Below are 16791 nucleotides of genomic sequence, written 5' to 3'. Positions count from 1 at the left end.
ACCCCGATCGTTTCTCTACTAAAGTTTGCACACCGAGCCCCACGTGGTCTCTTGGGAGCCACCACCGCTCACAAACGGGAATATCTGATCCCTCCCCGCTCGGCGTGTGGCGCCAGGAGCAACATTTGGAGACCCACGAGTCCCAGGGTGGTCCCTGCTCCAACCGGCTGCGCCCTTAAAGCTGATGCCCGCTTAGGAGGCCTCCCTTTGTGGCTTGGAAGTAACAGAACGAAACGCAACGAGGGAAAAGGGATGAATGGACACCGGCTGCATCATCAGGGCCCACAGTCCTGAGACTACCCTGGTGTTAGGGTTTAGGGCCAAGGCTTTCCGGAGAGGAGACTGCAGAGACCTCGGCCAACATCATCCAGGTGCTGAACTTTCTGGAAGCTTGGCCAGTTTGCCCTGCGAAGTCCAGTAAACCACAGTATTCGGGAAGGCCACGTCAGGCCTGGAGGGACCATCCTTGAGGGAGTGGGTGGGAATGGGGGGCAAAAGGTGGCTCTTGCCAGCAGGATGCCAGCTCCTAAGGCGGCGAGGGGAGGGGAGGGAAGGAGGTGGAGAAGGGAGAGAACCTGACAGAAACATGGTCTTCTAGACCACCCGGAACACCTGGACCACCCAGGCCGAGGCTTGGAACTGCGTGGCCAACTGGCTAGAAAGTCCGGGAGGAGGGAGTGGATCTTCCAGAAAGCCTATCTTAGAAAGTACCACGAACTGGGGTCTCTCAGGACAGCCGGCAGCCCTGTGGCCGGCGGAGTCCACACCCACGCCGCCCCCACTTGCTCGGTCTGTGCTCTCGCTTCCAAAAAACGGATCATATGCGGGGCTGGAGGAAGAGTGGGGAAGCTGCGCGGCGGACACGCGGGCATGAGTGATTAATTAAAGGGAAACCACATCCGACAAGAAAAGAGTTTTCTGAAAGGAGCCGAGTCTGAGAGGAGCTCCCGATCCTGCAGCTGTGGGCCAGACGGATCCACCAGCTGCCGGGCTCTCCCCACGCAGCAGAGGACACGCGCTGGGGCCGCTGGTCTAGAGGAGAGGACCTGGCTTGTGAAAACTGTGTGCTTAAAAAAAAAATAAATAAATAAATAAAAAAAAAATAAAACAAAAGCTCAAGGTTAAATGTTTTCGGGTTAGGCCTGGGACTGGGGGAAGTGGCTGGGGTGATCTCTAGGCTTTCCCCTGGCTGCGGTCCTCCACAGGGGCGTTAGGTATAGCACCTGCCCAGCAGGGATCAGCTAAGCTCACTTGTGGTTCTCAGTTTATACAGCAGAAACCCAGGTTAGTAAGCCAAGCACAGCCAGCTTTGAGTCTAGACATGATTGTGATAGAGACAAAGATTTAAGATCAGGAAGTTTCAGATCCAAGCAAAACGCACACTTGCCCACATTTTTCTCTTTCCTTCCACCCCTATGGTTTTGGAAAAATCCTATGAGAGCAACATTGCCAACAAATAAAGAAAGAATGCTACTTGCTTGATATCATTTTTTATTAAAATACCCTCAGCCTGTTTAGGATTAAGTACAAAATGCAGTTTATAATTGTAGGTAGTTTTTAAAATTCTTGTAATTGTAGGCTTCTGATAATTTCCTTGGCCAGAATATAGTTGGGAAGATTCTAACCAGGAATGATTTGTGTTTCTTTGCGGTATAAGAACAACCCATCCCACCTCCCCTCACAGTGAGTCAGGAAATTTAAAAGCCTAGATTTCAAAGTACGGAGCTGTTTTCCTTGCATAGAAATGGGCAAAGTCATCTGAATTTGCAGACTGCTGTGACATTTTTTTGTTCAGGCTAGGCCTCAGGTTTAGAGGCAATCAATGCTTTATTTATTTATTCTAGAAGTGGGTGTGTATAATATTCTGATGACAAGCAAGGGAGACCTTCCTGCTCCTTCGTGGTGATTCCGAAATCCTCCCTCTTCTCTCTCCAGCTGCTTATTGAGGCAGCCCTAAAGAGGAGGCTTTGGTTTAGGGTACTGTTTTGTTTTTGACATTTAATACTGCCTATATTTCATCTCACCACACTGGTTTCAATAACATATAAAAGATATATTTAATAATCAAATTCATTCCCTTGACCTAAAGATGAGATTATTATACGAAGAAAATAAAAATGATGCTTAGGAGAATGAGAAGTTCCATCGAATCTACACATCCCTCGGAATCGTAACACTTTGGCTTAAGCTGCTGTGTGGGCCTGTTCCCTAGGTGGGCTCAACAGACGCGAGACAATCCGAGAAAGGAGGTGTGAAAATGACGTCATAAGTCTGAATTTCTGCCCCGCGTGAGTCAGCTTGGCGTTTCGGACTTACTCCTTGGCTACGCCTTCCGGGCGCTCCCCTGTAACCCGCGAGCGCGGTGCCCGGGGCGGGCGGTTCCGGCCCCGCGGGCGGCGGCGAGGCGGGTGGGCCGCGCAGGGAGTGCGGCCTGGGCTTGGAAGGCGGGGGAGGGGAACTTTAACAGGCACAGTTCGGAATCCGGAATTGCTAGCGCCCCTCTCTGGGCTTTAGGAGGGTCGGGCCGTGAAGGACCCCGGAGCTTAACCTTCGTGAGTTTTCCGGTAAATTCACTTTGCGGTTTTCGGCGTTGTCTGTTTTGCTGCACAGGTCCCTGCTAGGGCGGCCACGAAACCGCTCCGGCCTGCGTGGAAGCCAGTTAGCTCTACGAGGCGCGGGGTCCGCGTGGACGCGCCCCTTGGGCAGGGACGACACTCCGCGTAATCACGAATAGCCTGCAGTTTAGGACTTTGTTTTTAGGAAGATTTCCTCGAAGGTCTGCGTGGCGAGACCCGGGCGTGAGCGCCTCCAACCCGGAGCCAGGGGCTTCGACCGGCTCCCCCCGCTTCTCGCCCCGCGGCCCGGGAGCGCTGCTCGGACCAGGGCCCGGAGGGCTGTGAGGACTGCGCGGCAGGCCGCGCCCCGCAGTCCCAGTCTCCCGGCGCGGGTCGGGACCCGCTGCAGTTGCTCTTGTGCCCCACGAGTCTTGGCAACAAGGGCGCAATGTCAAGATCGCACTTACAGCCCAGCCCTCGAGCCGGGGCCTGCTCCCGCCTCCCGCTGGGGAGGCGCCGGGCGCTGCGGACTCAGGGCCCCCGCCGAGGGCGCGCTTCTCCGGATTCGCGCCGCACGGTTAGCCTGGGGGTTGGGAGAGAGGGTAGTAAACAAGATCTTTCCCCAGACGGGAAGCCCCCCCTGCGCGCCGAACCAGGCCGGGTAAACAGGGCACGCAAACGCTCTAGGGAACAGGCAGCCCAGGGACTTTGCTGGCAGCCGCCTACGCCGGCCAAATGGAGTGAGTTCCAGGTTTAAACCAGATCTCAAGCTTGGCTGTTTAGCTGATGGACTCAGCTTCCACTTTTACGAAGCAAATCAAAATTCGGGTGGAAAAGGCTAAAGGAGTCTCCCTCTTTCTCCAAAGAGGGGGCTGTACACCCCCCAGACTTCACACTGCCTGCACTATCAATGAAACGTTTATTTTGTGGAATATGTTAGAATAAATCACAACAAAAGCTGTAATTGAAAAAAAAATCGAGATATTTTTGTCACTGTCCATATACACATTATGTGCTTGCGGGTTGTATCAGTCTGTGAACAGATAGATACATAGATAGATATAGATATAGATATAGATATAGATATAGATATAGATATAGATATAGATATAGATAGATATAGATATAGACATAGATATAGATACAGATATATTTGCTGGAGTGTATGCTGTGGACTTAAGTTTGCATTCTAAAACTCAGAGAAAATAGTCATAGATCCCATCATATATGCCCTGTTTGAGCATGCTGGCCTTCCCAAAGGCCCATTAAAATGCTATTTTCTTTTATTTAGAACCTCCAAAACAGGAGCAAAGTGTGCTTTTAGAATGAATCTACTCTACATGTAAAAAAAAAAAAAAAATGACGTGTGTAAATTGTATTTACAATGGAGTGTTTACAATTCACTTCTTTCTCTAATGTGACCTGACTTTGGGGCTTGGAGGTCTCTCTTTGTGCAGGGGCCTTTAGGCAGAGTGGTTCTTGGCTCTTAGAGTAGTACCTGATACTGTAAAATGCTAAATCTGGACAGATTTACACAAAACAGAAGCTGTAATCTCACCCTTAAAATTCCAGCTGAACAGCTTTAGGGATTTTTCTATGTTGCAGACCCCATGAATGTTTTTCCAGGTTGAGTGGTTGAGCCTTAGACTATGATGGTTCAACCAAAAATCGTGACGTTAGACACATAAACGAGATGTGTCATCAGGTTGTTGGTGTTTTGGTTTGGTTTGGTTTTTATAGTATCCACATTGTGGCACAAAGGTATTTTATTTTGAAAGATACAGCTACTATCACTTTGATGAAACAGTGCATAGATACATGATGGAAACTCAGAAATGAATTTTGCATGTAAGAAAGGTGGGTTGTTTTATGTCTGGTCCTTGACTTGAAATTGTCTTTATGGGGTTTTCTTTTCCCTAAACAATATTTTTATGAAGACAAGAAATAAAGAAGGTATTCAAGACCATTTTTCCAGACAGCATCTGAATGAAACTTATTTCTTCCCATTGAGATAGGCATGGATTTTCCTCTAACTTGAAAATACATGACTGCTATTTACTGTGGTAGAAAAACCACTCAGAAAACTGCTTTCCTCTACTGCTAGTGAAAAGTATGTTGCATTCCCCACCGCCCCCCCTCATCCCCAATGAAACCCAGAATTCTTTAACTGTATTGCCAGGTATATCACCATTAATACATAGCCTGTAAATGCCTTTTGGGGATATGGGAAACTCCTCGGGTAGGTCCTGGCTGCACAGAGTTATTCTTTAAGCAGCACAAATATGCTTCAGGACATAAAGTGTGAGAAAAGACTCAAGTCAGATACGTATGTACATTATCACAGTTAAGGCAGAGAATACACTAAAAATAATGCTCCCTGTTGCTAAATCCATTCATAGCTGGTAAGATAATTAAGGACCTTCCGTTCTATGTAAACGGAGTCACATTTATGTATAAAACTTGGTGCAACAATGGCACGTACCTCCAAAGCACCCAAGAAGCCTGAAATAGTTACGGTAAGCCCTATATCTCCCTTCCCCTACAGGTCTTGCTTATGGAGAATAGTGGAAAGTACAATGTACTGAGTTAAACAAATATTTAATTTGCTCCACATCCAAAGCAAATCAGGTTTCAGGCCAACATATGGGCTCCAGCTTAGAGCTGGAGACATAGCCTCAGGTTGGGTCTGGGGGTGAGTGATGTCTATGGTCATTGTCGGAGGTTCTGGCTGCTCTGAAAAGACTCTGGGTCACCACCTTCCCAAGGAGTGTGGAGAGACTGCGTTCTGCTTCATTCTAGAACCCATCACAGGTTAGAGCTCTCTGAGGTAGGCCCAAGATGGTTGATCTAGATTTAGAATTTAACTTCTTATTTGTCTGGCTGAGTTCCTTTAGGGCAGGCATGGCAATTTACTGATTTGGGGTTCCCCACATTTAGCACCATGCCTGGAACACGGTAATCACTTGATACAGATCTGATCAATCACTTACATTGTAAATGAAGAAGATCCCCTAAGTTAGGGTCTTTGGGTCTTTAGGTGACTGCAGAGCATCTAGAGATGTGCCGTGCTAAAGTAGCCACTAGCCATATGTGCCCAGTGGTGTTCGGAATGTGGCTAGACCAATTGGTTGGAACTGTAAGTATGAAATACATACCGGATCCTGAAGACTTAGTGTGAAGAAAAGAATGTAAGATATCTCATTAACAATTTTTATGTTCATTATATAATAATACCATAAATAATACCCCAATATATTGGGATAATTAAAACAGACTTGCGGTAGGCTACTTTTAAGATGACCCCCAAGGGGCGCCTGGGTGGCTCAGTCGGTTGAGTGTCCAACTTCGGCTCAGGTCATGATCTCGCGGTCCGTGAGTTCGAGCCCCGCGTCAGGCTCTGTGCTGACAGCTCAGAGCCTGGAGCCTGTTTCAGATTCTGTGTGTCCCTCTCTCTCTGATCCTCCCCCGTTCATGCTTTGTCTCTCTCTGTCTCAAAAATAAATAAATGTTAAAAAAAAAAAAGATGACCCCCAATAACCCATAAGTGTGATTCCTTCCCCTAGAATGTAGGCTGGACTTAATGGGTCAATTCTAACAGAAAAAAAGGCAAGAGTGATAGAATGTAACTTCCAAGATGAGGTTACAAATCTACAAAATGCAGCTTTTATCTTGGGTGCTCCTTCCTCCCTACGTTAGCTTGTGCCCTCTCTACTTCTATCTCAGAGCACAGTCACCAGTAAAGAACAGACTCTCATGCAGAAGATGCCAAATGAAGACAAGAGTCCCTGGAGGATGAGAAGTCGCGTGGAGGAGAGGTGAGGCACGTCAGCCAACAACCAGCCATGTGAGTGATATTTCTTGGAAGCAGACCCTCCTGCCCCAGTCAATGTAGCCCAGCTGATAGCCTGACTACAAACTGAGGAGGAACCCTGAGCCAGAACTCTCCAGCTAAACCACTCGTGCAGAGCAACTGTAAAATAATAAATGTTTGTTTCAAGCTAGGTTTGGGGGGTAATTTGTTACACAGCAATAAATAACCAATGCACAATTATGAAAATTAATTTCCCTTTTTAATTTTTACAATGTGGCTACTAGAGAATTCTAAATGGCACGTGTGGCTCACATTGCACTTCTGTTGGACAACACTGGTCTCTGTGACTCACATGGGACACAGGTGCTCCAGATTTAATTTAGGATTCTAGGGAGCTGGGCTCTAATTTACGATATAGAAAACCATGAAATAATTAGGTGTAAATCCTTTTTTTTGTTTTGCTTTTTGAGAGAGAGAGAGAGTTGGTGGTGGGGGTTGGGATGGGGCAAAGGGAGAGAGAGAGAGAGAGAGAGAGAGAGAGAGAGAGAGAGAATCTTAAGCAGGCTCCTCCCTGAGTGTGGAGCTTGGTCTCACGACCCTGAGATCATGACCTGAGCCAAAATCAAGAGTCAGACACTTAACCGATTTAGGTATAAATCTTACAAAATATGTTAAAATCTATAATCCGTTGGCTACACCAATTTGTGATCTTTCCTTATTAAACAACTATGGATTGAGAGTTAAGAGTTAATCTATGCTTGATTTAGCCTCTACATAGTTAGAAACTGTACCCAGAGAGACTGCTTTAATGTCCCTTCCAGCTCTAACATTTTAGGATTCAACAACTGCTCATTTCAGCATTCTCTTGTTACAAGGAGCAATGGTGATGCTGGTGATAGGAGGTTCAGTGTTTCTTATGGTATTGAACCAACATTAACAGCTCCACTTTTCCAAAATAGGAAAGAATGTGGCCAGTGGATCAAGGTGAGGAGTAGACAGTCTGAGACAAAGGGGCGCTCGCCAGCACCCCTCTGGTTGCTCCCACAGGCCTCTGCACCCCTCCACAGCCTTTCCTGGAGTACTTGAACCTCTGTTCTTCACCACTCCTAACTTCTATAACACCAGAAAAATTGTGTTTTCATTTAGGAGTTTTGTAGCTAAACTGAGAGTTGGGAAGAAATGAACTTAGCTTTCTATTTATTTGTATTTGCAGAACCACAGAGAAGCAAGGTGATAATTAGAAAAACATTTTAGAAAACCCTATTTTCTACTGGATTTTATTTTCCCAGTACAGTGACAAGTTCTCCTAAGTTTTCAATGGCTAAACATATCAGTTTCCATCTTTTGACCAGAAGGCCACTCATTTGAGTCTCTTTTTGCTCTTGCTATTTATAGATAATCACGGAATAAGAGCATGTTACAAAATGAACATCATCTTCTGTGCTTCTCTTCTACATTCAACTAAGAAAGGCTTTTCATAGGTCTTCTTTGCATTTTATTCTGACACCGTGATTGCAGATGTAATTAATACATAGCACTTCAAAGAGAGATGATTTTCTATAGCAACATTTTGACCGAAAGTAGATGGTCTTTTAAAAGGCTATCATTGATAGTTTATATCACTTAAAAGTGACCTTTGATGGGGGCACTTCGGTGGCATAGCTGGTTAAACGACCAACTCTTGATCTTGACTCAGGGCATGATCTCATAGTTTGTGAGTTTGAGCCCCACATCAGTCTTGTTCTGGTGGCATGGGGCCTGCTTGGGATTCTGTCTCTCTACTGTTTGTGCTCTATCTCTCAAAATACATAAACTTAAAAAAAAAAAAAAAAGCGACCCTTGATAAATGTTGCTGAAAATATTCCAGGTTTGGATTTATTGGGTGATTAAGTGACGGTCAGGGACTACTACACAGGCCATCATTCCATAAATATCCGTGATAGTGGCTGCTCTGAAGTTTTGTATAATAAAGTCAAACAGGCTGCTAGTATATAAATTAGCAATACTTTGGCAGATGGCATTTATTGTTTTGTTATATTTATTTCTAGCAGGTCTTTAATTTCCAAATTTTTGTAACGATTGTAGTGGATTTTAGACTTTCCTTTAGAGGTGAGTTTTGATCCTATGAAGGACAAATTGTATTCAGACAATTACAAATCAGAGCTCTATCTTAAGTGACAATTTCAATTCTAGATTATGATTTTCAATTTTCTAAATCTACATAACTTTTTCCTAAAATTATTATTAGTGTTTGTCTAAGTATACAAAATAAGAAAATCAGCCATTTCAGATGACACCAAAGCTTTACCAAGTTTTCAAAATAATGGGATTAAAATCGTGTGTGTGCTATTCTGTTTTCCATAGACGCTAACTCAGACATTGTGTCACAGAACTAAGCAAGTTGGCTTTCCAAACATACTGAACAGATGCTTTTGATAACTTTCTGAAATCAGTAATGAACATCACAGCGTGTTAGACTATGCTTATTTAAGTGAAGGTCTTAGAAGTGATGGTTCTTAGTTTTGTGTTTTTATTCTCATTTTAAAACCAATCTTCTGTGCTTTGGCATTTCATATTAAGCAACATTCACCCAAATCTTGGAGAGCTTCCCCCCGCCCCCACATTTGCAGGCACAGTGTAAAAAAAAAATTTTTTTTAACATCAAATTTGCCATTGTTTTATTTATTTTATTTTATTATTTTTTAATTGTATTTTTTTATTTTTTTAAATTTACACCCAAATTAGTTAGCATATAGTGCAACAATGATTTCAGGAGTAGATTCCTTAGTGCCCCTTACCCATTTAGCCCATCTCCCCTCCCACAACCCCTCCTGTAACCCCCAGTTTGTTCTCCATATTTATGGGTCTCTTCTGTTTTGTCCGCTTCCCTGTTTTTTTATTATTTTTGTGTTCCTTCCCTTATGTTCATCTGTTTTGTCTCTTAAAGTCCTCATATGAGTGAAGTCATATGATTTTTGTCTTTCTGACTAATTTCACTTAGCATCATACCCTCCAGTTCCAAACATGTAGTTGCAAATGCCAAGATTTCATTCTTTTTGATTGCTGAGTAATAGTCCATTGTATATATATACCACATCTTCTTTATCCATGCATCCATCGATGGACATTTGGGCTCTTTCCATACTTAGACTATTGTTGCTAGTGCTGCTATAAACATGGGGGTGCATGTGTCCCTTCGAAACAGCATACCTATAATAAAAAAAAAAAAAAGAAAAGAAACAGCATACCTATATCCCATGGATAAATACCTAGTAGTGCAATTGCTGGGTTTTAGGGTAGTTTTATTTTTAGTGTTTTGAGGACCCTCCATACTGCTTTCCAGAGTGGCTGCACCAGCTTGCATTCCCCCCTGCAAAAAAAAAAAAAAAAAAAAATTTTTTTTTTTTTAAGTAAAGAAGGCCATTACTTTACCAGTGAGATTCTATTACTTTCTTCAGGGAATGATGATTTATATTATAAAGGTTTAGAACCTGGAATTTTATATCTTTGGCTCTTGGAAACCAATCAAACCATTCTCAGGCCTTTGCCTCCTCTTTAATCCTCCTCCTTCTCCCCCCCTTCCTTCTCCTCATCCACCTCCTAGACCATCTCCCATCCTTCCCCAGCCACACACGATCTCATTATTCTTCATGCTCTGTAGCTCTCCCTCCAAGGCAGACCCTCTACCTTTGGTGCTTCTGCAACATCAGCAGACCTGTTCCAGTTGCTGAGCTTTAGATTAATCCAGCCTCTGGTGAATAATCCTGTGCCTTTCTCCTTGCCCCCTCCTCCTTCTCCCACCCATGCCATGCTCAGCTGCTTGATAGGATGCTCTCTCTTCCTCTCTTCTTTGCTGATGCCAAAGAGGACTCACAAGGGGCTTGCCAGAGAGACCCAGCTTCGGCCAGGGAAAGCGCTTACAGCGCAAGGAGAGGAAGAGGAAGCTCTTCTTAGGACTTATATTAATGTTAGAAAGAAGGAAAAGAGTTGACACGCAGTTTTCAATGTGTGCGGGATGCTTCCAGTTGTATTTCCTAAGCCCTGCCTGCTACTGCCCCAATGTCCCCAAGGCACTCCCACGTAATTTGCTGTTACCAGCCATGCAAATATTTTTCTAATTCCCAATTCAAACTCAGCTTCACAAACAGGTGCCTTTTAGTCCAATCAGGATAAAATACACATGCGGCTATTATTCTCTCGCTTTGAAAAGGTGACAAAGGGCATAAGGGGCTATCAGGCCAGGCTGTCACTGGGTAATTTGCCACGAGCCTCTGTGTGGATCCAGACCCTCCCTTTGTTTGGGATCCAGCACGTGATTCCTGCAGATGACTGACAAGGGCAGACTTGTAACAACGTTATTTCAGGAGGATAATAACCAGCCCTCATAAATTCCCTTTCTAATAGTTAATTGCAGGTTGTAGGCTATTAACAATGACTTTATTTTACATCACAAAAGAAAATAGTTTCTTGTTACTGCTAGTCTCTAAAACCACTTTGAGACATTATAGTACCCTTGGAGAAAACCTAGCCTTTTATGAAATGAATCATAAATAGTTGAGTTAAGAAAACCACTCTGAAATAGGAAAAGAGAAGAAGGGAGGAGAAAAAGAAATATCTGTCTGAGATACAGAAGAGATGTTCTGGGAGGAGCTGCTTCCATGCAAATAAAATTTTAACCCAACTTTCTTTCTTTTTTTTTTTAATTATTTTTTTATTTTCTATTAACCCAACTTTCATGGCCACCCTTCTAAGTCTTACTTCCCTGGGTGATAAGTGAAATTAAGCACAGAAATATCTAACAGCTTTAAGCCTTAACTATGTAGAGAAAATGAAAACGAGTCAGGAAGGAGCTCATTCTGAGCTTTGTATAAGGAGCCCTGGGTTTCGTTTCATTTCTTGTTCTGTTGGGGGTACATCACTTCGTTACTGATTCCTGGCAGTAAAAGAGAGACATTACAATTTTCATTAAAACTCTCATACTCTCTTAGGATTTTTACATCTTGACTTCAAGTTATGCTGCAAGAGATCTTCACCATTGTGAGCTCTTTTAAGTTTCAGACCATGCAGCAGTACCTATGCTGTAAATGGCCATCAAGAAATAGAAAATAATCTTATAGACATTTAATTAGAGGAGACAGTTTATAGGAGCATGTATGTCTATTTCTCTTTTCCTTTAAAAATACGTTGGCTTTAATAGGAAAAATGCATAAGCCCAGAAATATCTTTTTGAAAAGCAATTCTTGTAAAACACACATAGAGTTAAAACCATGCAAGTCAGGTACATATGTGACTAATCATATTTTTGATATATCTCTCTGCCTAATCATTAACTTTAAATGCCATATAAGAATTTGTAATCCACAGTAAATTATTTCATAGAAATAATTTAAGAGGGCTGCTAATGTGAAACATTCTAGTTTCCACCAGCAGTTTGCTGCCAAACGTTGTAGAAAAAAAAAAAAGAATCCCAGATATAAGTTGACATAAATTATAGTGAATATAAATCTCTGATGATCAAGTGGTGGTTAGAGATTATTGCATTTAGAAGATAGGGAAAAAACATATTAAACACCATGAAGTCTTTCCAGGGTCCATTTTGCTTATTAGGAAACTGGATCTTTAAAAATCCCCTCAAAGCCTTTTAACTTTTTTGTTTAATGCCCTAGACTCCATGTTGTACATTTCAAAATATATTGTAACAGTTAAGTTTATTGAGCATAGAAAATAGAGGGGAAATTATATTTTAATTACCAGGGAGACTGCCTAAGCTCTATTTTTAAAATGTGAGTTAGAAAATTTAGCTTTCAAAGTAAAACCTTTAACTTTTTTCAAATGTTCTTCTCATAGTATCCGTTTTGCAGAAAAAAAAAATCAGAATAACTGAAAGTGATAATTATCCAAATAGTAGTTATGAGAGGTTTCCCTCCGCCTTTCAGATTCCTAGGTTTTTTGCAAAGCTGGAAACATTTGAGTGGAAATAATGTTCAGATTATAAAAAGCAGCAGCACATGAGTGAAATCAGGCAGAATTGGCCTGACAGGGGGTCAGAAACCAGAAACAGTGACACGTAGCCACTCAAATGGCAACATTAGTCAGGTAGAAATCCATAATTAGCTGAAGTTTTTTTGAGTTTAAAGGATTACTATAAAGTACAGAAGGAAAATAGTAAGTCTGGTTTTGAGAAAATTAATTCTCTTTCCAAATCTTCATCCTTTCCTTCAAGATGTGACTCCAAAGAAAGACAATTACGTCAAAGAAGGTTAGAGGCCTAATTCTGAACACTGCCTTTTAAGCACATTCTAGAAACCTATTAGACATCATGTAAACTGTAGACAGCGGCGTTTCTACGACCCCAATACTAAACATCTGTACACCAGCTTCTTGGGAGCAGAAATGGAGACATATGCATTTAACATATTCCAAGAATATAGTCACAAGGGAAAATCCACCTTTCACCATATATGGCCATTGTGCAACTCTATCCAAGAACTCAATGCAGATATTTATGTAATATCTCTACTCCTTCTCCCCGCAGGTTGGCAGAGATTTAAGGAAATTCTTTGGGGAGGCCCCTGCAAAGTCCGTCTTCTAAAATATGAATGGTGTTGATGGAAAAAGCTGAAAAGCTTTTTTTGAGCATGAATCGGACTACCACCATGTGGGTATGTCAGAGAGTTTTTTATCAATCTTTCTAAAAATATCTATGGATATAAAATGTGTAGTTATTACGCATACATTAAAAACCTTTGGTTTGTGCTGGAGTTGTTTGTTTTCGGTAACCTGTGATCTTGACCCGTTCCTTTGGGGAGTAGCTCAGTATGCACTCAGATTCTAGTAATGGAAAAGAGGAGCCATGGGATAAAGTGAATAGTGGGTGATATTTTATAAGTCAGTTTAAGTGACTTTGGGAAATTGTCCAACGTGGCTAGATTAACACCTTGCTGATTATTAAGGGGGAGAAATACAACAAAAGGACAGAGTTATTGCAGTAATAGTATTCCAAGGAGACAGACTATTAAAAAAGAGACCATTTTTTCATGAGTATAATTTGCACAATTAAATCAATATAAAATTATCATGCTTGAGTGCAATGTAGTTAATGAACATATAGCAGGCATGATAATGCAGTCACATAAGAAACTGTGATGTTTTATTATAGAACTTTAATGGTATAGAACCTTAATGGAAGGGTGTGTCAGAAGGCTGGATTCTAATTCTACTCTGCTCTTCCTACCTTTCTGACCATGGCTAAATTCCTCATCAGAAAGAAATGGAGGTGATAATATCCATCCTACCTCGCAGTTATTATGAAGATCAAATAAGAGAACAAATACAAAATTGCCTTGAAAACTGTCAAACGCTACAGAAGCACGAGATACTATGATTACCATGTTCTCAGCCATCTGCAATAATAGGATGTCATTTTCATGTCAGTGCTAATGTAGGACTCCCACTGGGAAAAGAAAAATCAAAAGAATGCTATTGCCTCCACTCACAGTCTCTGGAAGGAGCCCTCTGAGCTTGGAGGAAGGGCCATGCACCCTCTGTAAGCATCACCCACTGCTCTGGACAGACACTGTGTGTCCAAGGTGTTCTCCAGGAGGAGGGGTGGCACGCTCATGCTTACAGAGAGGGCATGGCTCTACAAATCGTCCTCCACCTGCCGGTCTCTCATATATGTTAATAATCAAAATCTTCTCAACTTCGCAAACTGCCCGGATCGGAATGTACTTTCGGATGATAGAGAAGTTTCAAATCGCCAATGCTGCCTGGCCTCTTCTCTCTGAATACAACGGTAGTGTATTTACTGCGTTTCTACTCTGCTCACCCTCCCTGCAAAATATATTATATTTAAAATGTTTTCAGTGACTTGTTACCCAGTAGTGACGTTAACCACAGGGTGCAGGGAGCAGGAGCAGGGAAAGGCCTTAAAAATGTTAATTATCTGGAGCATAGAGCTTAACATTCTGGACTCCAAGATGGTATTTAAGCCTATTTAGATTTTCTCCAAATTCTTTAAGGCTAATGCAACTTCTCAATGTATCTAGTAATCTCTAATTACTTGTGGAAATGGTAGATGTGAGAAGACCAGATTAAATCCATGGATAATCCCAAAATCTCATTTTAGCCAACAGCGTGGCTCTTTTCCCACCAAACCCAGTACCAGAAGGACCATTAAGAAGAGCTGAGTGGACTTTCAAGCTCCCTGCCCATCCCTCTGATGGAGATGTTAATGAATCAACCAAACTGCCAGAAAAGACGACAGCAGGAAGGAAAGTGAAAACTCAGGAGCCTGGGCCACTGCCAAGCTAGAAACGCAGACGCTGAGGAAATGGAAGGTACTGGAGGACTAACGTAAAGGAGCAACCCACAGGCCCACGCCTTGGGAGCACTACAGTTTCCAGAAGGTGGAGGGCCGTCTTATTTGGCAGTGCTGCCCCACCCAGATCACGTTCTGTCTCCAGTGTGACCAGCTGGGTGTTCACCTGAGCTGAGCAAGAGTGAGCTGGAACCAGGAGCCTGGCTTTCTGGCTCACAGTACCAAGGTGCAGGCAATGGACTCGTCCAAGCACTCTCTCCTTACTTGAGCACGATTTGCTAACAGGATGAGGAAAGGGAGAGAAAGACAAAGACTTTGTTTTTTAGGACAACTTTGTAAATCCCACTGGCCTACATTTTATTGGTTTCCTCCTCATGCTGCTTTCTATTTGATCTTTATCTATTTTGTTGGTTTATTAACATCATAACAGCAAGGTCTCACAATCCTTTTGAACCCCGGTGTAGTTTTAATGAACATAAAAACTGTCCATGGTCTCTAAGGGTTATTTGAAATTCCAAAATAAATAGCATCGGTGAAACAAATGCGCAAGTCATTTTAGAATAAAGTTTCCGAACAGATGAAATATTTTACGCAGCAATTTAATGTCCATCAGGTTAAAAAGAAAAAAACACCACAAAAATGCAGTTTGGTTTTTTGATAGCCCCGTTCCCTGACCCCACCGCCGCCTTTTTTCCTGGGCCCTTTCTGTTTATGTTGGGCTCTCTAGTCTAGAACTTTTGGGGAGTTTTGGTCCAGATGGGTCAGGAGTTAAATGTGGAAGCAGAAAGTAGAGAAATGGAGCCGATTTGATGAGGGGAAGAGAACCTGTTTACTGTAACGTCTTGGGGTGGAATGATCGAAGTATACGGAAGTCTGTACTAGGAGATAAAATAGTTGGAATGGCCTCGGTTGGAGAAAACAGAAAAAAGAACGGTGTCCAGCCAATTAGATGTAAGAAGGTGGCTCCCGGATTTAAAGTATCTGAACCACAGAGATCAGGATTAGCATAACTGATTTATGTCTGTGTCCCTGAGGCTCACAACACGTCCAGGCCTCGGTATCTGCAAAACGAGAGTCATGCTCAGTCGCCAGAGGCTGGAGGGCGGGTTTGGATCTTGGGAAAGAGGGGACGCAGGGAGCAGCTCGCGTCTTTTCTTCCCAGCGCGGCTTTCCTCCCGGAGGCTGCAGTGATTGTCCCTGGCTCTTAGGGACGGCGGGGCCCCTCGGCCCCCCGGCTCCCTTGCGTCCCTCGGACAGGCACCCGCAGCGGCGGGAGGGTGCGGCGCTTCCAGGGCTCCCGTCCCCGAGTCGCTGCGGACGTCAGAGCCGGGTGTCGAGGCGGCTGGCGGCGGGTGTCTCGGGCCGAGCTCCTTCAGTCGGGGCGGTCCCTACGCCCTCCGCCCGTCGGTGTCCCAGCCACCCGCGCCGCCCGGGCTCCGCGCCCCACGCCCCGCTCTCCGTGCTCCCCCAACCCCTGCCCCCCAACCTCGCACCCTCCGCACGGCCGGCTCCTCCGCTGGCCTCTATCTTTAGTCCTTCTTTCCTGCCCCCCTGCGGCCATCAGGGGGAAAGCAGAACGACCTCTGGGCCCTGGCTGCCAGGGCCGCCGGCGCTGCCACCTCCACGGTGGGCACCTGGGTCGCGCGCGGGTGCGCTGCGCTTGGGCGGGCGGGAAAGGCTGCGCCCCGAGAGGGGGGACAGGGGTGATTCCTGCGGACCGAGACCCCCTGGGATCTTCGAGAGGGTTCAGGCCGTCCCTACCCGCCCATCTAAGCGCAGTGAGGACCCGCGGGGGGACACCTTTCCCAGAGCCAGGACTGGCCGTCTCATTGACAAAAACTTGATGATCTGTTGGCGGGCAGTGGATGTGCAGTGTGGAGGAAGGAGATGGGGTGTGAGGGAGGGGATCGCAGCCGGGGGTTCAAGGCAACAAGAGTAACTTCCGTAGCACCACCTGTGCTTAGGGGGCTTAGGTGTTTACTTCGCTGGAAGTTTCCCTTTCACTGTCAGCTCGCCCAGAGGGAGTTCTCAATGTTGTCCACATCCTCGTAGTACGTGGGTGCGTGGCCTTTCTCTTAGCCAACCCAGCCAGCGAGCTTTTGGCT

The 16791-nt window shown here is 44.2% G+C and overlaps 1 long non-coding RNA gene across 1 annotated transcript; it reads left to right on the top strand.

The window, feature by feature from the left end:
- Positions 1 to 2459: 2459 nt before the first annotated feature.
- On the top strand, positions 2460 to 15215 carry LOC122200789. Its single transcript, XR_006193936.1, has 4 exons — positions 2460 to 2564; positions 6279 to 6399; positions 12902 to 13028; positions 13635 to 15215. It is a non-coding gene; the product is annotated as an uncharacterized LOC122200789 (long non-coding RNA).
- Positions 15216 to 16791: the final 1576 nt, after the last annotated feature.

The sequence above is a fragment of the Panthera leo genome, chromosome A1, assembly GCF_018350215.1.
Source record: "Panthera leo isolate Ple1 chromosome A1, P.leo_Ple1_pat1.1, whole genome shotgun sequence".
Taxonomy (NCBI): Eukaryota; Metazoa; Chordata; class Mammalia; order Carnivora; family Felidae; genus Panthera; species Panthera leo.
This window is presented reverse-complemented; position numbering and strand designations above follow the sequence as displayed.